Source organism: Muscardinus avellanarius (genome assembly GCF_963383645.1).
Source record: "Muscardinus avellanarius genome assembly, chromosome: 3".
Classification (NCBI taxonomy): domain Eukaryota; kingdom Metazoa; phylum Chordata; class Mammalia; order Rodentia; family Gliridae; genus Muscardinus; species Muscardinus avellanarius.
In genome coordinates this window covers 40536147-40556777 of record NC_137788.1, presented here as the reverse complement: position 1 = coordinate 40556777, position 20631 = coordinate 40536147, and positions in this window count along the sequence as shown.

The window sequence follows — 20631 nt, the reverse complement described above, 5'->3', positions numbered from 1 at the left end:
ACAGTGAGCAGAATCTACAACAAATGCAAAAAGAAAAACACTGGAGGCTTCTTCCTGGCCCAGCAAGGTCCTGCGGCCAGCTGGGGAGAAAGGCTTTCTGGGCAGGCCCCGCCCACAGAGCCCCCAGGACAGCGTCACAGGGCCAGGACCACTTCCCGCAGCCGGCACACACGCAGCGCCAATGTGGTAGGACTTATGCACGGTCCCCGCCATGGGAGCCAGCCACCTCCCTCTGCCAGCCGCCCCCTAATTCTTCCAATGTGGCTGAGAGCTATTGGGCCTGGAAGGGAGGAAGGAAGGGAGGGTTAAGACCACCTCTGCTGACAGCTCGTTTACAGCCCGCCCATCAAGTGCACCATCCCTATAGGGGCAGTCCCCTGGAGCAGAGAAACCGGGGTAGCAGGGAACAGCTTGCAGCTACCAATGACACATTGCAGGCACTAGGGGAGGCCTAACCCCTGTCACTGGAACTGGCCCTAGGGACCGCCACAGCTGGCCAGAACCAAGAAAGCCTGGGTGAGCCCAGCCAGCGGGGACCTGGCAGGTCTGGAGTAGGCCTGAGCCTGAAAATAACAAACTCGCTGCCTTCCAGGCCCCACCCAGCCCCAGTGTCTTGCCAGGACAGCCAGCGCGCCTTGGTACAGCAGAGCTGGCTGGGCAGGTCAGGGACGGGAAGACAGAGAGAGTGGTGGTGATTCAGAGCTGCCTCCACTCCTGCTGGCCCATGCGGCAGGTCTCCACTGGCAGCGTCCAGAGAGAGATCATGAGGATGGCTCCCTGAGAGATTGGGCTTTTATCCTGAGTTTCCCATGGCGCACTGTGGAGCTCTGGGCTACACACATTCCACCTCTCTATATCTCTGAAGTGAGGGAGTGAGAATGCTTCTCCCTACAGAGTGCAAAGGGAAGAGGTCCTCAGGGCAGCTGTTTATCATTGGGACCCAAGCTCCTTATGCTGATTCAAACTCTCCTGAAAGCCCAGGGTGAGTTAGGATGCTGGTTGGGATGGGCTCGACTCAAAGGACATTCGTTGGTGCTTATGTGGTGCTGAGGGCTGGACAATGGTGAGGACACTTAGTGGAATCAGCCCTAGTCCTTGTCCTTCAGGACCTTCCAGTCTGGTTAAGGACTGACTGTGACAAAAGGCAGCTGGTTGAGTGTGACACTGGAGGAACAGATATTGTCCAAGAAGAAACAGGGGTAGGCCATTGGTTTCCACAAAGGAACCTGGAGGAGATGGCAACTGAGACATGCCTTAAATGGGACAATCCTTTTGTCCATGGCACAGAGCAGGGAACCCAGGGGATGGATGGGTGCATGAATGGATGCATGGATGCATGGATGTATGAGTGGGTGGATAGAAAAAAGGAAGCACTAGTGGGTGGATGCATACACACATGGGTAGATGGATGAGTGGGTAGATGGGCAGTAGGGACAGGAAATGGGAAGTGGATGCTGGTAGGTAGGTGAATAAACAGGTAGATAGGTGATAGGATGGCTGAGTAGATGGAGGATCCAATAAGTAGGCAGGAGGGACAGATGGATAAATAGATATTAGATGCATGGATAAAAAGGAACATTTCATTGGATTGATTCTTACAACCATTCTATGAAGTAGAAGAATAGAAGTGATAGCTTCTTTCTCAAAGTTATTAATATGAACATCTGGGGCTAAGAGAGGGAAAGAGACTTGTTTAAGGTCACATCATAAATCAGTGGCAAATCCAGAATCAGAATTCAACACTTCTGACTTCTATCTAGTACTCTTCCCACTCCAGAACACCTACCATTCCATTCTTCTGTTCCTCTTCTCTGCATAAATATCTATGGCAAGAAGAAAGAGAAGGGAGAGGAGAGGGAAGGACAGGAGGGAGTGAGGGAATCGATCATGATTTCATGGTCAGGGTTCTGGGTTCTGGCCCCTGATCATGAACAAATCATTGCCTTGGCCTTTTTCTCTATCCACAAAAAATGGGTCTTACTGCTGGAATGGTGGTGCACACTTGTAATTCCCTGAGCTTGGGAGGCTGAGACAGGAGGATCGCACAAGTTCAAAGCCAGCCTCACATACTTAGTGAGGCTCTCAGCAACTTAGTGAGACTCTGTATCCAAATAAAATATAAAAATAGGTCTGGGAGTATAGCTCGGAGGTAGAAAGCCCCTGGGTTCCACCCCCAGTACCACACACACACACAAAAAAAAAAAAAAACCCGGCCTTTCTCACAGAGGAAAGTTGCTTTATTTATTTATTTATTTTGGTGGTACTGGGGTTCCTGGAAGCCCTTCTACTTCTGGGCTACACTCCCAGACCTGTTTTTTATATTTTTATTTGGAAACAGGGTCTCTTAAGCCAGAGCACACAGCTGGCTTCGAACCTGCACGATCCTCCTGTCTCCACCTCCCAAGCGCGGGGATTACAAGCATGCACCACCACCCCTGGCGGAAAGTTGCTTTAAAAGGTATGAAAACCTCAACAAATAGGAGGGAGAAGAGAGTGATCTTTATCTGTCTCCTTGCTCACTAAGTGATGTCCTCTGGCTCTCAGATAGAAAGGAATTCAGCTGTGGCAAATATACCTGACAAGCACATGAAGAACGGCTCATTTGGGGCTAACAGTTTCAGAGGTCAGTCCACGACTGGCCAGCTCCAAGGCAGAAACAGCTCAGTGGCAAGGCATGGCAAAGGAAAAGCCACTCTCACCTCATGGGAGCCAGGACCAGGGACAGACAGTCCCTAAGGCCATGCCCAGTGACCCACCTTCTCTAGCTATGGCCCACCTCCAAGCCATCTAAAATGTGAGCTTCCCCGAGGCACCATAACGGGCCCAGGCAGAACAACCCCCAGGACCCAACACCTAGGATCCTGCACCCAGGACCCATGCCAGCCAGCAATGAGGCTGGGAGGCTGGGGAGATGAATACGGCCCACTCTGGGCCCTGGGCTCTGGAGGAGGAACCAGCACTAAGCCACTCTCAGGGCAGGAATGGGAAGAGTCCATGGTCAGCCAGCAACCACAACACATTTCTAGCTATTTCTGCATGCATTCACATGCTCATCACCTAGGCACTGGGAGAGCATCCAGGTAAGAAGCAGGTGCAGGCAGTTCTGGTGCTGGAGGGTCAGCAGGGGTTTCTGACCTGTTTTCATGGCACAATAGGGCACGAGAAATGGTGCTGGTGACTAAGGAGTCGCTCTGAATCCAGAAGCCCCAGTCCTTCACACCTCCTCTGCCCGCTCCCAGGGGGCCTCCTGTAATGCACAGGCCAGTCCAGCCTGAACGCAGGGGCCGGGAGCTGGGTTAGAATTCAGGCTGGTCATTCCTCATCTGGGTGGTGGTAAGCAAGTCTCTCATCTCTCTGTGCTTCCATCTCATAACGTGCAAACAGTACCTGCCTCATAGAGTTGTAGCAAAGGTCAAATGACTCAGCATGCCCAAAGCTCTCAGAACAGCACTCGCATACGAGCTTGTTGTAAGTGTTAGCTACCAACAATGACACCACAAGGCTCATATTTGGTGCTGAGCTTCCCTGGCCCCATAGACTGGGTAATGCTCTTCCTCTTAGCAGCTCAGGCCCCTGTGCCTCCCTCTGGCAAGGCCTTTATCTTGCTCTAGTTAAGTCCTATTCTTGAACTCACTTTACAGACAAGAATGCTAAGACCCACATAAGCTAAGTAACTCCTCTCCCTGCCTGGATATTCCATCCTTGGTCCACATGGCTCCAAATGCAGGAACCCAACTCCCTCCCAGATGAATAGCAGAAAGTAGGGTGTGGAAAGGAGACATTCCGGGAGGGGCCCAGCACCGTGAAGCCTTCGAGGTGAGAATCTCCCATGTTGGGAAGGAATATCCAGCATTTGGTGGTGTGAGAGCACAGAGAGGCTGGGGCTGGTGGGGACACGGATGGAGAGGTGGCCTTGAGTGCTGGGCAAGGAGGCTCAGACAGGAGGTTTCAGCAAGGAAAAAGCCAGAGTACCATTATCAGCAGAACATGGAACTAGCCAGATCTCCATCTGGACTCTGTGCGAGCCATAAACTCTGTGTAAATCTAACTTTTATGGCTGATTAGTCTGTCCCTCTGAGCCATAATTGCCGCTTCACTCCCATCTTCCACTAGCTTGCAAAGCCCGCGAAGGCAGGGTGTGGGCATCTTGTCCATCCCTGTGTCCCTGTGCTAGGCACAAAACAGATGCTCAGAAGGTGGCCCATCCAGTTAATCAAAAACCAAGCACATGACACCAACAGTTGTGAACAGCCCTGCAGAAGAAAAACTTTGGAGCTGGGGAGCCCTGGGTCCAAGCCATATGCCCCTCTCACTGTGGACCAACCTCTGCAGGTAACATGGTGAACTGCATCTTGGCCTCCTCCACCTCCAGAGGAGTTTAATGGTTTCTTCCTTCCCAGGGTTGGGGTGGGGTGTGGTTCACAGCAGAGCAGGCCCTCCATAGAAGACAGCTAAAAGAACATTATGAAGACCTTAGGGAGGAATCACAAGACTACCATCTGGTTCAGGCATCCACCAGTCAGAGAAAGAGCATGAAGCACAGAGGTCAAAATCTGAGACACCTGCATTGAGTCCTGGCCCTGCTCTTTCCTAGCTGTGCAGCCTAAGAGAAGGAATTAACCTCCCTGTTCCCTCATCTGCTCCACGCTGGTATTAGCAATAATGCTGATCTCCAATGCTGGCCACAGGGACTCACGGAAACCACAGATGTGAACATGCCTCATTTATACAAATGTGGGCGATTATCATGATGGTCCTAACAGCCCAAAAAGCCGGGTGGAGCTGCTCCCTGTGCACAGTCCTCCCACACCAAACACAGTGCAGGGGTTGCTCAAACTTTGTTCCTGGGAAAGCCATAGCTGGAGGGGCCGGCCACACTAGGGCAGAGGCCAGGGCGGGCTCCTCGCTCTCACCATCTGCACCTGGGGTTGGCCCATCTGTCCTGGGCACACATGTGGCCTCATCTGAGAACATGAGGCCATCAGGGTCAAGCAGGAGAAAATTGGGGGCAGCTGAGGGGAAGATTCCAGATTATTTTTAGAAAAGAGAGCAAAAGAGGAAGACAGGAAGGCCCTTGTTCATCGTTAGTCCACCATGTGGATGGCAGGAGGGAGGGTGGGCAGGCAGCCAGGCAGGGGCTGGACACCAACGTATGTCTCCTTCTGCAGCTGCTGCCACAACCTCAGGGTGGCCATCCTGCCAACCATCCTGGGGCTCAGTCCCATGCTCGGACCCTCCCCTGAGGGTCTCCCCAAATCAAAGCAAATTAGATTGGTAAATCAGATTCTCTTTAATTAATGTTTTTCAGCTTTGTAAAGATAGTCTTCTAGATTACAAAGATTATAAATCCCAGCCCTGAAATGTGCACTAAGCACCCACTCTATGCTGTTTCTGTGCCAGGCACTGGAAACAGAGTGAATGAATCTAATGAGGTCCAGCGTGTAGCAGAGCCCCTAATTCCATGGGAAAGGAGGACTGGGGCTGCGTGCAGCACTCAGCAAACGCTGCAGGGATCAGTTACACCTCTCTGGTCAGGGCAGCCTGAGGGGTCTGTGGAGAGGCAGGAGCCAGTACCGGGCCTGGCAGGTAGTGTGCCACTACCAGTGTGTGTTCCAGGAAGGCTTCCTGAAGAGGTGTCCATCTGGCAGCAATCAGAAGGCTGGGAAGAAGTGATGGAGAATACACAGTGTAAGAATAATATAGTATAATAATAATATATAACATAATCACAAATAATAATAAGTAAAACCGCCCATGAGATTTGTGAAGGGAAGAAGGGGACATGCCCCCTTTGCATGTTTGACCTCAGAGGGCTGCGTGCCCAGTCGGCTGCTGCAGCGTTCTCACCCACAGCCCCGGCTGCACCCGCTGGGAACTCTGCAAGTGGAGCCAGCACCCTTGGGGAGACTGTGCTGCCAGTGGTGTTGAGCAACGGGTCCATGCCTAGGCTCAGGGAAGAACCCCTAGGACCATGCAAAGGACACCTTGTGGGCTGGAGTCTAGGACCCAATGGGCCCTCCCAGCACAGGGTCCGGCACACAGTAGGGCTTGGCACATAGTAGGACCACAAGAGGCACACATCCCTGTCTGGTTCTCCCTGGGGTTCCGAGGGTCCTGGTTTCTCTCTGAATCCCCCTGCCCTGTGTCCCAGAAGCAGCAGAGTGGAATGATTTAAACAGAGACTCTGGAGCCAGGCTGCTGGGATGTGACTCCTGGCTTTTCTACTTCCAGCTCTGTAGCTTGGGTTCAGTTACTTTATCTCTCTGTGCCTCAGTTTCCTTGTCTTCAAACTCATCATAGCTACAGTTTGTAACACATAGGTTTATGGTGACTGCAAGTCGGTGTTTATAAAGCACTTGGAACTGTGCCACCTCAGCAAGCATTCAGTGTCAGCGCCTGTCACTGTGGTCCTGCAGCCGGGTCTGAAGCTGGGAGCAATGGGGGAGCGAGCTGAGCATGCCTAGACTCTTCCGCAGGCCCCCTCAATAGAGGGAAGGCCCCCGGAGTGTGGGGCGCTTGGTGTCAGTGATCAAGCCAGTGAGGCCAGCAGGGGGAAGACACCAAGGCTGGATGTTGGCAGCTCGACTGTGCTCCTGGGGGCATCTTTGGAAAGAGCTCAAAAATGACAGGAATTTTCCAAATCACCTATTCTTCCATTCTCAGGTCTCCTGGTCCCCGTCCTCAAATCTGACTCTTGAGTTGAACTTTGAAATGTGTCAAGAACTAGAAGTCAATAGACCCCAGGGAAGACCGCTAATCTGAGTGCAAGCAGCAGCACACCAGCTGGGGCTGCCAGGGGAAAAGTAGGAGTGTGCATGGGTATGCACACATGTGTGTACATGTGCACATGTGTGTCCCTGACAGTGGCATACCAGGATAGACACAGGCACTGATGTCTGGACAAACGGCTAGGAGTATTCACACACAAACATCATGTCTGCATACACACACTCATGCCCACATCTACCTCATGAATGGCAGCTGGCCGCAAGGCACAGGAGGTGGCACATGTTGCGCACTGGACAACCTGACATGTGGTAGGTGCTCATCAGCCGTGATCCTCACATTCATTCACTTAAGCGTGTAAATGCACTGCTCACGTGTGGCTTGGCTGGGGGCTGTGCGGGGAGCAAGCTGAGCATGCCCAGACCCTTCAGCAGGAGCCCCAGAGCTCCTGGAGGGCTGCAAAGGAGCCCAGTCCCAGGGGCAGCTGAAGGCTGCAGGAGCAGGTCTTGGCTGCCCTCAGGGGTCTTTTTCTCCAGATCAGCTTGGGAGGTGTCCACAGCTCTGCTTTCAGGAGGCCAAAGACAAAGCTCCTAGCTGAGTCTTGCAGTAGTTTGGTCCATTCCTCTATGGGGCTTACTTTCTCCATCTGTGTCAGAAGGGGTAGCCTAGGGCAGCTCGGAGGGGCTCCCCACTCCAAGACCCCTGGCTCCAGAAAGGAAGGTAATTGGGAGCAGCTGCCACCAGAGTGACTGTGGGGCCATGGGGAGGGGGTCGCTGGGCTTCCCCAGCCGCCGGACACTGCCCCATGGTTTATGTCAAATTGTCAGCCTCAATCCTACTTTCCTCCTCCACGGGGCCGCCTTCAATGGACCTCGGGAGAGATGGCCCGTCCAGCCGCTGTGTTTACAGTGCTCAGACGCCGCCTGGAACCTGATCCAGGCAGACCAGGGTGGGCAGCCCCACAGGGCCGCACCGTGTCCACACTCATTTCCCGGAGACTGAACACGGCTGGCCGCCCACCTCGCCGCGTCCAGCTGCCGGCCACCCTCCCACGGAGGGCCAGCGTCTTGCAGGCAGACACCTGGGGTGGCTGCAGATGGCGCCAGGGCCCAGAGTGCCAGGGCTGGCTGGATGGGTGGGAGTGCAGAAGAACAAGGAGGGGACATCCTCTCTGTAGATGGTCCCTGCTCATTGACCCTTTGCTCAGTCACTGAGATCAGGGGCAACAAACTAGATGACCACCAACTAAGAGCTGATACTGCTTTTTACATATTTTCAAAGTTTAGGAAAAATTAAAAGAAGAAGAATATTTTGAGGCACATGAAAATTATTTGAAATTTAAATTTCATGTCCATAAATAAAGTTTTATTTAAGCCCCGCTGCACTCATTCATATTTATGCATTGTTGCAATAGAGACTGGGAAGCCTACTGAGCTGAGCTGAAGCTATTTACCATAGCTGTCTTGATGCAAACATTTGACAACCTCTCATCTGAATTGTTCAGAAGTGGCTGGGGCATGGTGTTGCACACCTGTAATCCCAGTACTTGGGGGGCTGAGACAAGGAGGATCCCAGCCTCAGACTTAGCGAGACCCACAGAAACTCAGTGAGACACCATTTTAAACTAAAAATAAAAGAGGGCTGGGGGTATTATCTCAGAGATAAACAATCACCATACCAAAAAAAAAAAAATCTGAGGATGAAGATCAGTGGTAAAGCATTCCTGAGTTCAGTCCTCAGTGCTGCAAAAATAAACTATTTGTGAGTGACACTGTGTGAATCTCGTCTCAACCTTAGGAACTCACATAGGAACAAGAGGATGCAAGAAATATCATTTTCTTTGTTTCTTAAAACTTAATTTCTAAACCGGGTGTGGTGATGCACACTTGTAATCCCAGCATTTGGGAGGTTGGGACAGGAGGATCCTGGTTCATGGACAGCCTCAGCTACTTAGTGAGGCCCTTTACAACTCAGTGAGACCCTGTTTCAAAATAAAGAATAAAAAATAGGGCTGGGGGTGTAGCTCAGAGGCAGAATGCCCCTGGGTTCCATCCCCAGTACAAAAAAAAAAAAAAAACTTTAATTTCTTAATCCAAGTTTCTGGAGTCATCACATGTCTGGCCTTTTCATGATGCCAAGGCCAGGGGCTGGGGCAGGACACAACACTGTCCCTGATCATTGGCCCACGCTGATTAGCCTTAAGACGCCCCCTCTCACCCCCTCGCAGTTTCCTAGATGCCCCCACAGCCCTTCCCTGGGGTTCTTGCTGCCTCCCCACCAAAGCTGTCCGGGACATGGAGACCTGGCCCTTCTCTCCTCTCCTTTCTCCCCTCTCCTCTCTTCTCCCTCCTCTCTTCTCCTCTTCTTCCCTTCTTCTTTCAAGACACTGTTTATCCTTCTTCTCCCTTTTACTTCCTCTGCAAACACTCTCATCCTAAAAGCTCCGATTTTTGGAGAACAAAGTCCAGAAAGTCCGGCGGCTTCTGAGCTCTGCCCTGTCACACGACTCCCAGAGTTAGGGGAAGGAAGAGAAATGGGGGGAGACAAAGAGACACAGAACTAAACAGAATATCCAGCCAGACACACACTCATTCACTCTCCAAGAACTCAGCACATTCCCAGCCCTTCCTCCTGCGGTGGGCCCGTGGAACACCTCAGGACCCCGCCAGACCTACAGAAAGACAGGCTGAGCAAGGGACACCTGAGCCCTCACGCCATCCTCAGCCCAGGCCAGTGGCTGGTAGTAAGTGTTTAATGACTGACCTTACAAGATAGTAGTTCTTATTTATAGCATCTGCTGACTTCTGTGATGTAAATATCACCACCAGGGCCCATTGCAAGCTCCCCGCCCAATATCACTGAAGGCAGAGCTGGGGAGAGAGGTAGCCCTGGACTCTGACCCCAGCACATCATTGCTCCCAGGAGACAGGAATGCATCAACCCGTGTGACACAGAGTTCCGCAGGTTGAAATCAAGAAGGCAGAAAGGCAGAGGAGCCAGGAATAAGTGCCAACTGGACTTGGAGGGCAGTGGGAGGGGCTGGGTCATGTCCAAATGCTGTTTCTGATCCGTAATAGACTGTGCTATTGCCCCTTCCTGTAAGAAGACCCTGCAGTCCTGTCCAGTGCCCAGTGCCTCCTGTGGACAATTTACCCCAGATGCAGCCCTATGTCTTGCTTTGGCCGGTGAATTGTGAATGGAAGGGACATTAAGAGCTGTTGTGTGGTTCAGCCATTTCTCTTTCACTCTCTCCCCTGGGTATGTCATGTCCCCAATAAAGATAGCTCTGCACGAAGACCCCGGAACAAGGGAGATGCAAGGAGCAGAGCCATAGTGTCCCCATGGGCCCCGCAGCCAAGGTTCATGTTGGTGAAAGCACACTCTTATAAAGCTCCTACCCGGGGCCTGGCATAGTGTGTCTGTTACTGCAACAGAATCTAGCCTGGACACACCAAGCCTCTGAGTCTCCCTCAGACTTGAGCAGGGTTTACACAACTCACCGGTTCTGACAAATCCGAATATCCTCAGATAGAGAACCAGATAGAGAACGGGCTGGAAGAGATAAGGAAGCAGCCCGGAGGAAGATGGGAAGGAACGAGGCTGCTGCATCTAGGAAAAGAGGCAGGTGAGAAGGGCAAAGAGCCACCACAGCACAGGGAAAGAGAAGCGGACAGCCTGGGTTCTGATCCCAGCATCGCCAGCTTCAGGCTGTGTTGCTCTGGGTAGGTCACTTGACCTCTCTGTGCTTGTGCTACTGCCATCAAACCCACTGCAACCTCTTTTGCAAGGTGATTGTAACACTTCAGTGAGATAATGCAAGTGTAGCTCCTGGTACACTATAATTGTGCAATTCATGATGGTCCCCTCTTGCTTCCCCAGGATCAGTTCTCCCAGAGTCCCAGCCCTGTAGCGATGAGGCTCTGCCTCCTGGCTGAGGCCACCACTTCCTCTCTGTTCTGGGACTTTCCTTCACAAGGCTCTTGTCCCACAAGCCCTTGCTGCCCTCCAGCCTCCTCAGCCCCTGCATTCCAGTCCCCGCACTTAACTGTTCCAGGTGCACTAGCCAGCCCAAGAGGGCAGCCCCACTCCTGCAGCTGCCCCATCCACCCCACCTCTGCAACAGCCGAATCCAGTGCAGCCCCCACCCCGACTGGGAGCTCTACGGGACCTCCTGCCCCAGGAGACCCAGCAACCAATGGGATGGAACGCAGCCGGGGAGAAGCCAGGCTGGCCAGCCCCGCCCTCCTTCCCTGACCTCTCCTGCACGCAGCGAGCGTCCAGAGCTGTTGCCAGTCCTGAGGCCAGTTTCCTGTCCTAGCTCCCTCCAGTGCAGCTGCCCCCATAGGGAGATGAAAACGTCACACAGTAATTAGCTTAACTTAGAAATAAATTCTTATTATAAATGCCGTGGGATGGATACTCAGGCCAGGGCCCAGGAAGGGAAGTGATCCAGGAATTTGGGAATGCCATTCAAGGCCCTTTACAACTTGGCCTGGCGTTCAGTAGATAACAAACATTTTCAGCAAATGGATGCCTTTCCTGCTCACCTCCCCTGTGGCTTACCTGCCCTGAAGAACTCCCTGCCACGGCAGCGCCTCCTACAGCTGGGCCTTTGCTGTTGCTGCCCTCTACCTGGTACAGGCCCCGCCCCTGCCTTCCCTGAGCTCTGTCTCGCCCTTCCGGGTTTGGCTCAGATAGCACTTTTCCCAGGAAGGCTCTCTGCATTCCCGAGGCTTCTCCACTGCTTCAGCCCATGTCTCACCTACCATGCTGGCAGCATGTGCCCCCTCACTAGACTGGGGGCTCCTCCAAGGGTGGAGATGGGGGTCCCTGGCACTCAGCAAGGACCCTAGCTCATAGGAAGGGTCAGTGAGAACGTGGTGAGTGAATACATGTGTTTTCTGGTCAGATACTCTGCAGGAGCTGGGTACTCCTGCAGGAAACCTGGAGCAGTAAGCCTCCAGGCCAGCAGGGGAGGCAGAGCCTAGCCAAGCAGGAGCCACACTGAATGCCGCCCTCTCCCCCTGGTGGCCCACACAGGCTACTGCAGCTTTCCTCTACCTGACTTGCCCCAAGGAACAGCTGGGACCACAGACTCCTGGAATGTTAGAACCAGAATGGACTTTCCATCCAAGCAAGCTTGAATGCCATGGCTGCCCCACCTCATCACATGGGAAAATTGGTTTATCCAAGGAGCTAAAACCCAAATCTCCTGAGGAATATGGGAAAGGCTTTGAGGATAGGAACATCCAGAGTGAAGGAAATTCCAGCCTGTGCTGCTCCTCCTAGGTGTATCTCTTGGTCCAGCCATGCAGCCAGAGCTGGCACCCGCTATGACTTATCAGATATTTGCTAACTCATCCATTCTAAGCCTTCTCTTTTCACCCCATTGTCTGCAATGGAAGGTGGCTCCAGACCTGATTCTACCCGTGGCTGGCTGTAGGGTTTCAGAAATACCACCTCCCTCTACACTATTGGTTTTCTCAGTTGCAACTAGAAGGTAGACTAGACCCAGGGTGGAGGATAGCATCCATTCAGTGCCACTGTCCACTGATTAGCAGTGGCTGCTTGAAAAGATCTATAAGAACAGGGATGCTGCGGTTGGTCAGCAACATCTGCCGTGGGCTGGGAGGCGGCTTGCAGACTTGGTGTCCCTGAATCTGTAACCCTGACTCCGGCTTCTAAGACCCCAAGTGCTTTTCTGCCCTAACTATCTAGATTTCTTATTTTTCCTCTCTCTACTATGACCATCCAAAGTGGTGTCAAGCTCCACACTGGAGGTGAGCTTCTTGCATATGTGTGTGGTACTGGTGATTGAGCTCAGGGATGCTCTGCCACTGAGCTACACCCCCAGCCCTTTTTATTTATTTTTTTTTTTTTATTTTGCAAGAGGGTTTTGCTAAGTTGCTGAGGGCCTTGCTAAATTGCTGAGGCTACCCTGGAACCTGCAATCCTTCTGATTCAGCCTCCCAAGTACTGCGATCACAGGCATGCACCACTGTGCCTGACTGGGTGTGAACTTCTAGAGATGACCAAACAAAACCCTGTCCTGTCCTTGAGAAGCTCACAGTTGGGCAGGAGACACTGACCCATCATCAGATGCAAAATAAGAGCAACCAATGCAGCATCTCTAAGAACAGGATGAGGGAGAAAGGGACCTCGCACTGCAGGAACCCTCCTGGCCAGCCACTCCTCACCACCTGCTCCACCACCTAACTGGCGCTTCCTGACAGCACAAGCCTCACACACCGCGTGGTGCAGGCCCCATGCCTCTGCTCAGCTGCAGGTTCTGCAACATCCCCAGGCTGTGGCCACAGGCTAGCCACCCTGTCCCTCTGTTTCCTCAGCTGGTGGGATGAGTTGTCCCAAGTAGCAAAGAAGTCAGGGTAAATGGCCTGGCAGGCAGCAACCCTCAGTAAAGGGGAGTGGCAACATGACTGGTGGGACTTAACACTCACCTCCTATCATCTCCCTGGCTCTGCGCTCTGGGAAGAAACAGACATTGGTTCCCACCGCCCAATGACAGCTCTATAAGGAAGCCCTCTGTCAAGTGGCCCCAATGATCCTTCTTTCCCGGGGACTGACACCAGGGGACCACCACCTGCTGCCCCTAAGGACGTTTATCAGCCATGGCAGCCTGCCTCCAAACCTGGGGCTCTGGGTCAGCCCCTCCGGGAGGGTGGGTATCCTGAGAAGGCAGGATGAGACTGTGTTCTGTGGGTGCCCTAGCCTCTTGGCCTGCCATCCTCCTCCCCTCCCAAGAGAGCCTGCCTCTGCACCACGGTCCCGTCGTGCCCTGCACCCTGCGTAGGTCCCAGCACTTGCTCTCCCACCTCCCCGGGAATCATCAAATGCACACGGTGGAAACGCTGCTGTCACGTGGCCAGCGCGCCCGCCAACCTTGGCAATTCTCCTCTGATCCCGTTTGTTTTTCTAATATAAAACTAATATGACATAATGTATAATCTAATTTGGAAATTACCATTCGCTTGGCTGGCCCACACTGCCAGCCAATACCAACAGCGAGCGAAATTATTTAAGAATGTTTCTTTTCCTTCGGAACACGGCTGATAATTTATTTTTCCGTCAGAAGATTACTTTTCTCTTTACGACATTTCCTGCCCGTGTGATTTGCGTTAGCGTTCAATAAAATGCTCTGTGCTAATACAGAAAGCCAGTCAATGCGACCTTCCTTGAATGGAGAGAGGGTGTCAAGTGTGGTCAAGCGTGGCTTGGACCTGCTGCCCAGGTACTAGGTACCTGAGGCCAGTGCCGGGGGCTCCTGTGGTGGGAATCACTTGCCCGTGCCCAGCCCTGAGGGCTGCCTATGGGCCCAGGATCCTGGTCCCTGAGAATGAGTGATGCTCATTGGCATTCCCAGACAGAAGGACTTAGGACCAGGGTGGACTGTAAGTTGAGAGAGTACTTACTGAAATTCAGGCTTCCAGTCTGTGTGCATCTGAGTCTCCACTGGAATAAAGTACCTCTTCTCCTGCAGGTGTGTCAGCTACACCTCCCGTGTGATGCAGCGCAGGCAAATTCGTTCCTTCATCCTTTCTTTCAATAAGTATTTCAAAGGCATGGCTGGCTCCGCAAGTTAGCTGGTTTCAAACCCAACCCTTGCTGCTAAATAGACCTGTGACCTTAGACAGCTTTCTTCACTTCCGGGATCCTCTACGAAACTCTTCTGCAAGATGAGGATAATAGCCAGGCACTGGGTTTTATAAAGAGAAAATGTCATGAAGTATTGCAAAGGGCTTCTTAGCCCAGCCCTAGCACAGGGTAAGAGCTCAGTCGTGTTGCTGACATTGTTAGGCACCAGTGGTGACCAGACTTTCCAGACTTGAGAGAGTTCTGGTTCCAGTGATGGGCTTAGACCCTGGAAACCAGGGTGATGCTGAGAATTAACTGACTCGCTGTGCTGGGTCACTGCCCATCATAACACCTGCAGTGCTGAGCAGCTTGCCCCTCCAAGGGCTGGATATTGAGAAAACAGTATTTCCACCCAAATGCTTTGCAACAACGGATGCAGAAGGGGGCTTCTTCACTCCCCACTGCAGTCTGGAGAGGAGGGACAGAAACAGCTTTCTCAAATCTTCTTCCCCTTTGCCTCTGACCATTGTCCCCTGACCTGGGACACTCAATCTCCTAGTTACAGTTTATTTATCCCAACGGGTGACAGGTCTGATGTTTTCCTAGATACTGTGAGACTGAGCTGATGGACATTTTGATGAAGGACAAAGAAGAGGTGAACCATTATGGCTATGTGGACCATATCTTTATTATTATTATTATTATTATTATTATTATTATTATTCTGGGGAATTAAACCTGGGGCATTCTACCTCTGTGTTACACATCCAACTCTTTTTTTTTTATTATTTCTGAAAGAATGTCTCACTAAGCTGCTGAGGCTGGCCTCAAGGGGACCACCTCTTTTGAAGACGCTTGCCTGAGGACCCTGGACAGGGCGGGGACGCATCCCCAAGCACGCGGCCTTGTTAATTCAACCAAGTTAAGTGGTTGTTTTGGTTTCACAGTTTCGAGGCAACTGGCTCTTTATGAAGCTGACTGAATGTTTAGACACAGGCTCTCCTGCTTGAGCAGTTGTTTGACAGAATGGAGTGGGTGTTTTGTTACCGCTCAGTGACCAGCGTGACCTGCTGCCTTTGCATGGTTTGATCGGGTTGACTGCTTGTTTGGCCGTGGTGATTGGTGGTTTCACCAAGCTGACCAGTTGTTTTGTCACGTTTAGACCCTCTGCTGTTTAGGTTGGATAGGTGTCTTGGCATTCATTAACTGAATAGACTAGGTCTGATTGAATCGACTGGATGCTTGAATGAATTAATCCAAATATTTGGACATTGTTTGAGGCCACGGATTGGCTGTTTACAAGAGTCTGGGTGTGTTGCTATTATGTGACCCAGCTGACCCATTGTTCTGGTGTTATTTGACCTAAAGGCTAGTTATTCAGTTGGTTCAGTGTTTTGGCTTGGTTTAACACTAAAGACAGGCCGTTGGAGAGTTGGTTCCGTTGTTTGATTAAAATGAACAATTGTTCAGTACCATTGTTATTCAGGGAGAGTGGAGGCTATGTTAGAGTTTGACTGTCTATGTGGAAGGTACCCATTCCTTAGGCCAGTGGGACATTTGGGCACTCTTTGAACCAGCCAACTACTGTTTAACCAAGTTGACCGGCAGTGTGGGCTCAGCCATTGTCTGGCCAACCTGGCTTTAGTGTCTGGCTAATCAGTCAGATATTTCTACAGGGTTTCCAAAGTTGTTCAGGTCTGGTGGAACTGTCCAGGTGTTTGGTCTCAACCCAATAAAAGTGGGCAACCAGCACAGTCTGAGCTTGCCACCCAGCCACTGGAGAGGCTCTGCATGTGGACCAGGGAGGAAGGGGAAGTGGAGGACCCCAAGCCTTGAGCTGTCGTAGTCAGGTGAAAACAGAACGGCCGGCAGCTATGCAGCTGCTGTGGGTGAAAAGGCGCAGAGCTCGGCTCTCCGGAGCAGAGCCGAATGCATTTGGCAGAGCACTCCAAGAATGCAACCTCTGGGTTAAGTGGTTGAAATTAGGCCCAATGGGGCTGTTTCGCTGAGAATTTACAGTCACTCATAGAACTCAGCCCTGATGGAGTGAGAGTCCCTCCTGCCAGGATGGAGGTGGACTCACTGGCTGAGGGCTTCACCTACAAAAGCACCTCTCCCACAGCTGATTAGGCCTCATCTTGTGTCCACCAGTGACCTCCTGGTGGGTGGGAGCCACTCCCAGGAACCCAGAACCTGTGGGAAACATGGTAGACCTCTCCTACAGTGGTTTTCCAGCCGCCTGCACCAGTGTGCTGTGAATGAAGCCCCTGAAACCTCAGCCCTACTGGCAGGTCATGGAGCCAGTGGAACATTTGGGCACTCTTTGAACCCGCCAACTACTGTTTAACCAAGTTGACTGGCAGTGTGGGCTCGGCCATTGTCGGGCCAACCTGGCTTAGTGTCTGGCCAGAAACGCCCAGTTCTATACTCTGCACACAGATGACAGAGCTGGAAGGGGATCCTGAGGGGAGCTGGACTGAACCCCTCATTTCAAATATGGGGACACTGAGTTCCAGAGAGAGAAGGAACTCTCTGAGCTGGGCTTTAGGACACTCTAGGCTATGAACCCTTTTCATCAGTGTAGCAGGTGGAAATTGGAAAGCCCTGATCAGGAGCCAGGGGAGGGGCGTTCTGACAGCTCTCTAACTTGCTGCAACCCCCTTCAGAGGAACTCAAGTGAGCTATTGCTGAAGAAATACCCAGGGCTATGAGCTCGGGTTGCTCAATCCTTCTACCTCTGGCTACATGGCTAGGAGTAGCTTCATGAGAGTGAGAAAGGGGTGGTAAATAATAAAGTGGGTCACAACCAAGAAGGAAAATTTCTCCAAGCCATGTTCTAGAAAAAGCTGACGGAGAAGGAAGAGCTGTCCTCCCTAGAGAGGGATGGGGTTCCTGTCTGGAGATCACAGACCTTCAGAAAACAGGTGAGCAGACAAGCTTACTAAATGTCAAAAGGCAGAGACAGAAACAGAATGGCTCCCAGTAGAAATTTCCAGGAAGCAGAACATTAGGAGGAACTTTCTGACAACCACCTTGAGCAGGAGAGAACTCCTGGTCTCCGCAGGCTTGTGAGCAGAATTCTATGCCAGGTGAGCAGGGGGCCAATGAGTTAAAGATAAAGAGATCACTCCCACTTTGCTTAGAGTTGTAGGTTCTACGCTGCAGCCACATTAGCACAGCCTCATTTGTACCTCCCGTTATGCCAGGGTCACTTGCACTGAGCTCAGGTACTGCTGAGCTGTGACCTCCAGCTTCTTTCCTACAAAAACCTATTAACCAGGCCTTGCCACCCTACACTTAGGCTATCACTTTCAAACCCATGTTCTCCAAGTTCCATCTTTGTGAGCCCCAGGTCTTCCAAGCAGCATCTCCACTCTCCCTCCCAGCTCCCTTCCAGCTCTGACTGGAAGCCAAGCAGCCCTAGCTAAGGGTAAAGACGTGCACACCTTGCTGGAGGTGTTGGATAGTCGCTCAGACACTGAGAGGCGGGAGTCAGGGGGCCACTCCGCAACAGTCTGACAGCTGCAAAAACCCTTGGTCATAAGATCCTGTTTCCATTTGATGCCAAGCAGCTCATGCCCCTGGGCTGGCTCTCAGACGGCCTTGGAGGCAGATGAGAGGGAAGTCAGAGAGATACACAGAGCTTTATGCCTACTATCAGAGATCGCGAGAAAAATAAAAAGCTTGGGGGAGACTACTCAGTCTCCATGGTTCCCAGAAACCCTAGCCAGACAAAGATGCATGGTGCTGCTGTCCAGAGGGTCTGCAGGCCAGGGCACAGTGCTGGAAGCCCCAGGATACCAGTGTGTCCACTCGCCAGAGAGCCACACTTCCTCCTGCATATTCTGCCTCTCCAAACAGCCAGGGCCTCATCAGACCCACACAGGAGCTGAGAGCAGAGGATACAAGGAAGTCAGACTACAGGGCGAAGGCTTCCAGGAGGCACCAAGGGCAAAGGAGCGATCCCCAGGCACCCTGCAAGAGGCCATGCTCCAACTCTCTTCCCACTAACAAGCTGGTGACCTGGGTGAGGCCACTGAACTCCACTGGGCCCCAGCCCCAGCCCCGCAGGCAGGGAAAGTCAGGGCTGGAAGGACCACAGACATCTTGGCCTCCCACCCAGCCAGCTCACAGGCAGAAAGACTGAGCCCACTGAGTCAGTGCAGACCTAGGACTGGAGCTCCATCTCCAGCCCCCCAGTCCACTCCTCCCACCACAAGTGCTGCCTCTCCAAAACCTGCACTAGCAGCTCATCAGCCACCTCAGCCTCAGAAGCTGGGGGCCCAGAGAGGACACACTCATCTGCCCAGACCACCATAGCAAATACTACAAACTGGGTTGCTTAAAGTAAAGAAATGTATTTATTTTCTTCCAGCTAAGTAGGCTAGAAATCTAAGACCCGGACTTGCTCCCTGGGGCTGCCAGGCCCTGTCTCAGGCCTCTCCTCTAGGTTCCATGGGTCTGCTCACAGTCTTTGGGTTCCTTGGCTTCTAGAAGCAGCGCCTGGATCTTGACTGCATTCTCTCCTAGCCTCATCCCTGGGTGCGTGTCTGTGCACAGATTTCTATTTTTCATAAGGACTGGTTAGATGGGTCAGGGCCACCAGACAACCTCATTGTCACATTGTTACTTGGGTGAACCTCTTATCTCCAGGTGAGCTCCTGTTCTCAGGCACTGCAAGTTAGAAGGCCAATATATGCCTTTAGGGAGGACACTGTTTTGATCATCTTTTCCACTGCTGTGACCAGAACACATGACGAGCACAACTTAGGGGAAAGGTTTCTTTGGGGCTCATGGTTTTACAGTCTGTTCATGATTGGCTGGTTCTAAGGGTTGGTGGCAGGAAGCAGAGGGTTACAGAGGCTGGTTGGTAAGAAGAGACTTCGCCAGCCAAGAAGCTGGCAAGAGAGCCAGGCAAGCTGCTGGTGCCCTGCCCACTAGTAAAGGATGAAGTCCTCCCTGCCGCTCCCCTCAGCCTTCTTGGGGGCACCCCAGGACTCCCTCCCATCCAGATGGTGGGCACCTCTGCTGGGCAGCCTCAGCCCTCAGTGAACCCCACATAACCCTCCTCCTACTGCATTACCATGGCTGTCCCACACAGCACCCCAGCTGCTTGGAGTGGGACTGGTCAGGCTCACTGGGCACAAGGCCCTGCCTGCAGAGGCAGCTCGGTGACTCTGTTGGGTGTGTGGATGGTCCTTGGGAATCCACACTCAGGGGCGAGCGGCTGGTAGGTGTGGCTCCTCAGGAGAACTGGCCCTTGGAGAGACTCTGGCAAGGAAAGGAGCCATGATGAGGGAGGGGAACAAGGGACCCAGAGATAGACACCTGTTTGCCCAATTCATTTATGCTATTTATGCTATTCACGGATTTTGTGTGTGTGTTGAGGGGGATGAAACCCAGGAAATTCTATCTCTGAGCTACGCTCCCCATCCATTGTTGAGGCTGACCTTCATGCTACTCACTGATTCAAAAATTAAATCAGTTTTATTTAAAAATGTAGTGAACGTTTATAGTGAGAGCTGACTGCGGGCTCTAATCTCGCGGAGGACAGGTGGATACAGAAATGAACAAGAGAAGAAAAGCCTCCACTCTCAGGGAACTTCCAACCCAGGAGACAGAGGGACACAACCGAGGTCGAGGTGGGGGGGGGGGCGGATGGAAACCAAGTGGGGTGGGGAGCCCTTTTGGCTAGAGGCGATCCCCACCCATAAAGCCTCTCTCAGAAGTGCAGATCAGGCTGAAGCTTCTGAACTGAAAAGCAGCTTCACCATGTAATGAGCTGAGGGAAAGCACTTAGGCAGCAGGAACAGCGAGTAGGGAGCCACAGCAGCGGTGTGTGGCCAGTGTCCCAGCAGCCAGCAGGCAGCGCACCGGAGGCACACAGCACCTCAGGCAGAGCCCTGGTAGGGAGCTTGGTGCAGAGAGGGTGGAGGGAAATAAAAGGAACAGCATAGGAACCCTGGAGCTACAGCCACAGGAATGAGGGGAGGGCGCAGCTGGTGAACCTATAGTCTCTCTCCTTGAGACAAGCGACGGCCTCTAGCGCAGGGACATGGCCAACCCTAGACAGCTACCTAGAGGGAAAGCCTGAAAGGGATGCTTCCACCTACTGCGCTCTCCGGGCCTGTGTGTGCCTCCCCGGGACCAAACTCAGCTGGCCCAGCTCCAGGGGGCCCACTGGCAGGACACAGAAGTCAAGGGCAGGCCTTGGGTGCAGGAGAGCAAGGGTGCACCTGGCGGCCGCAGCGATGCCAGGGCCCAGGTGGGAATGGCTGTGTGCTCAGCCAAAGGGCTGGAGGTAGGGATGTG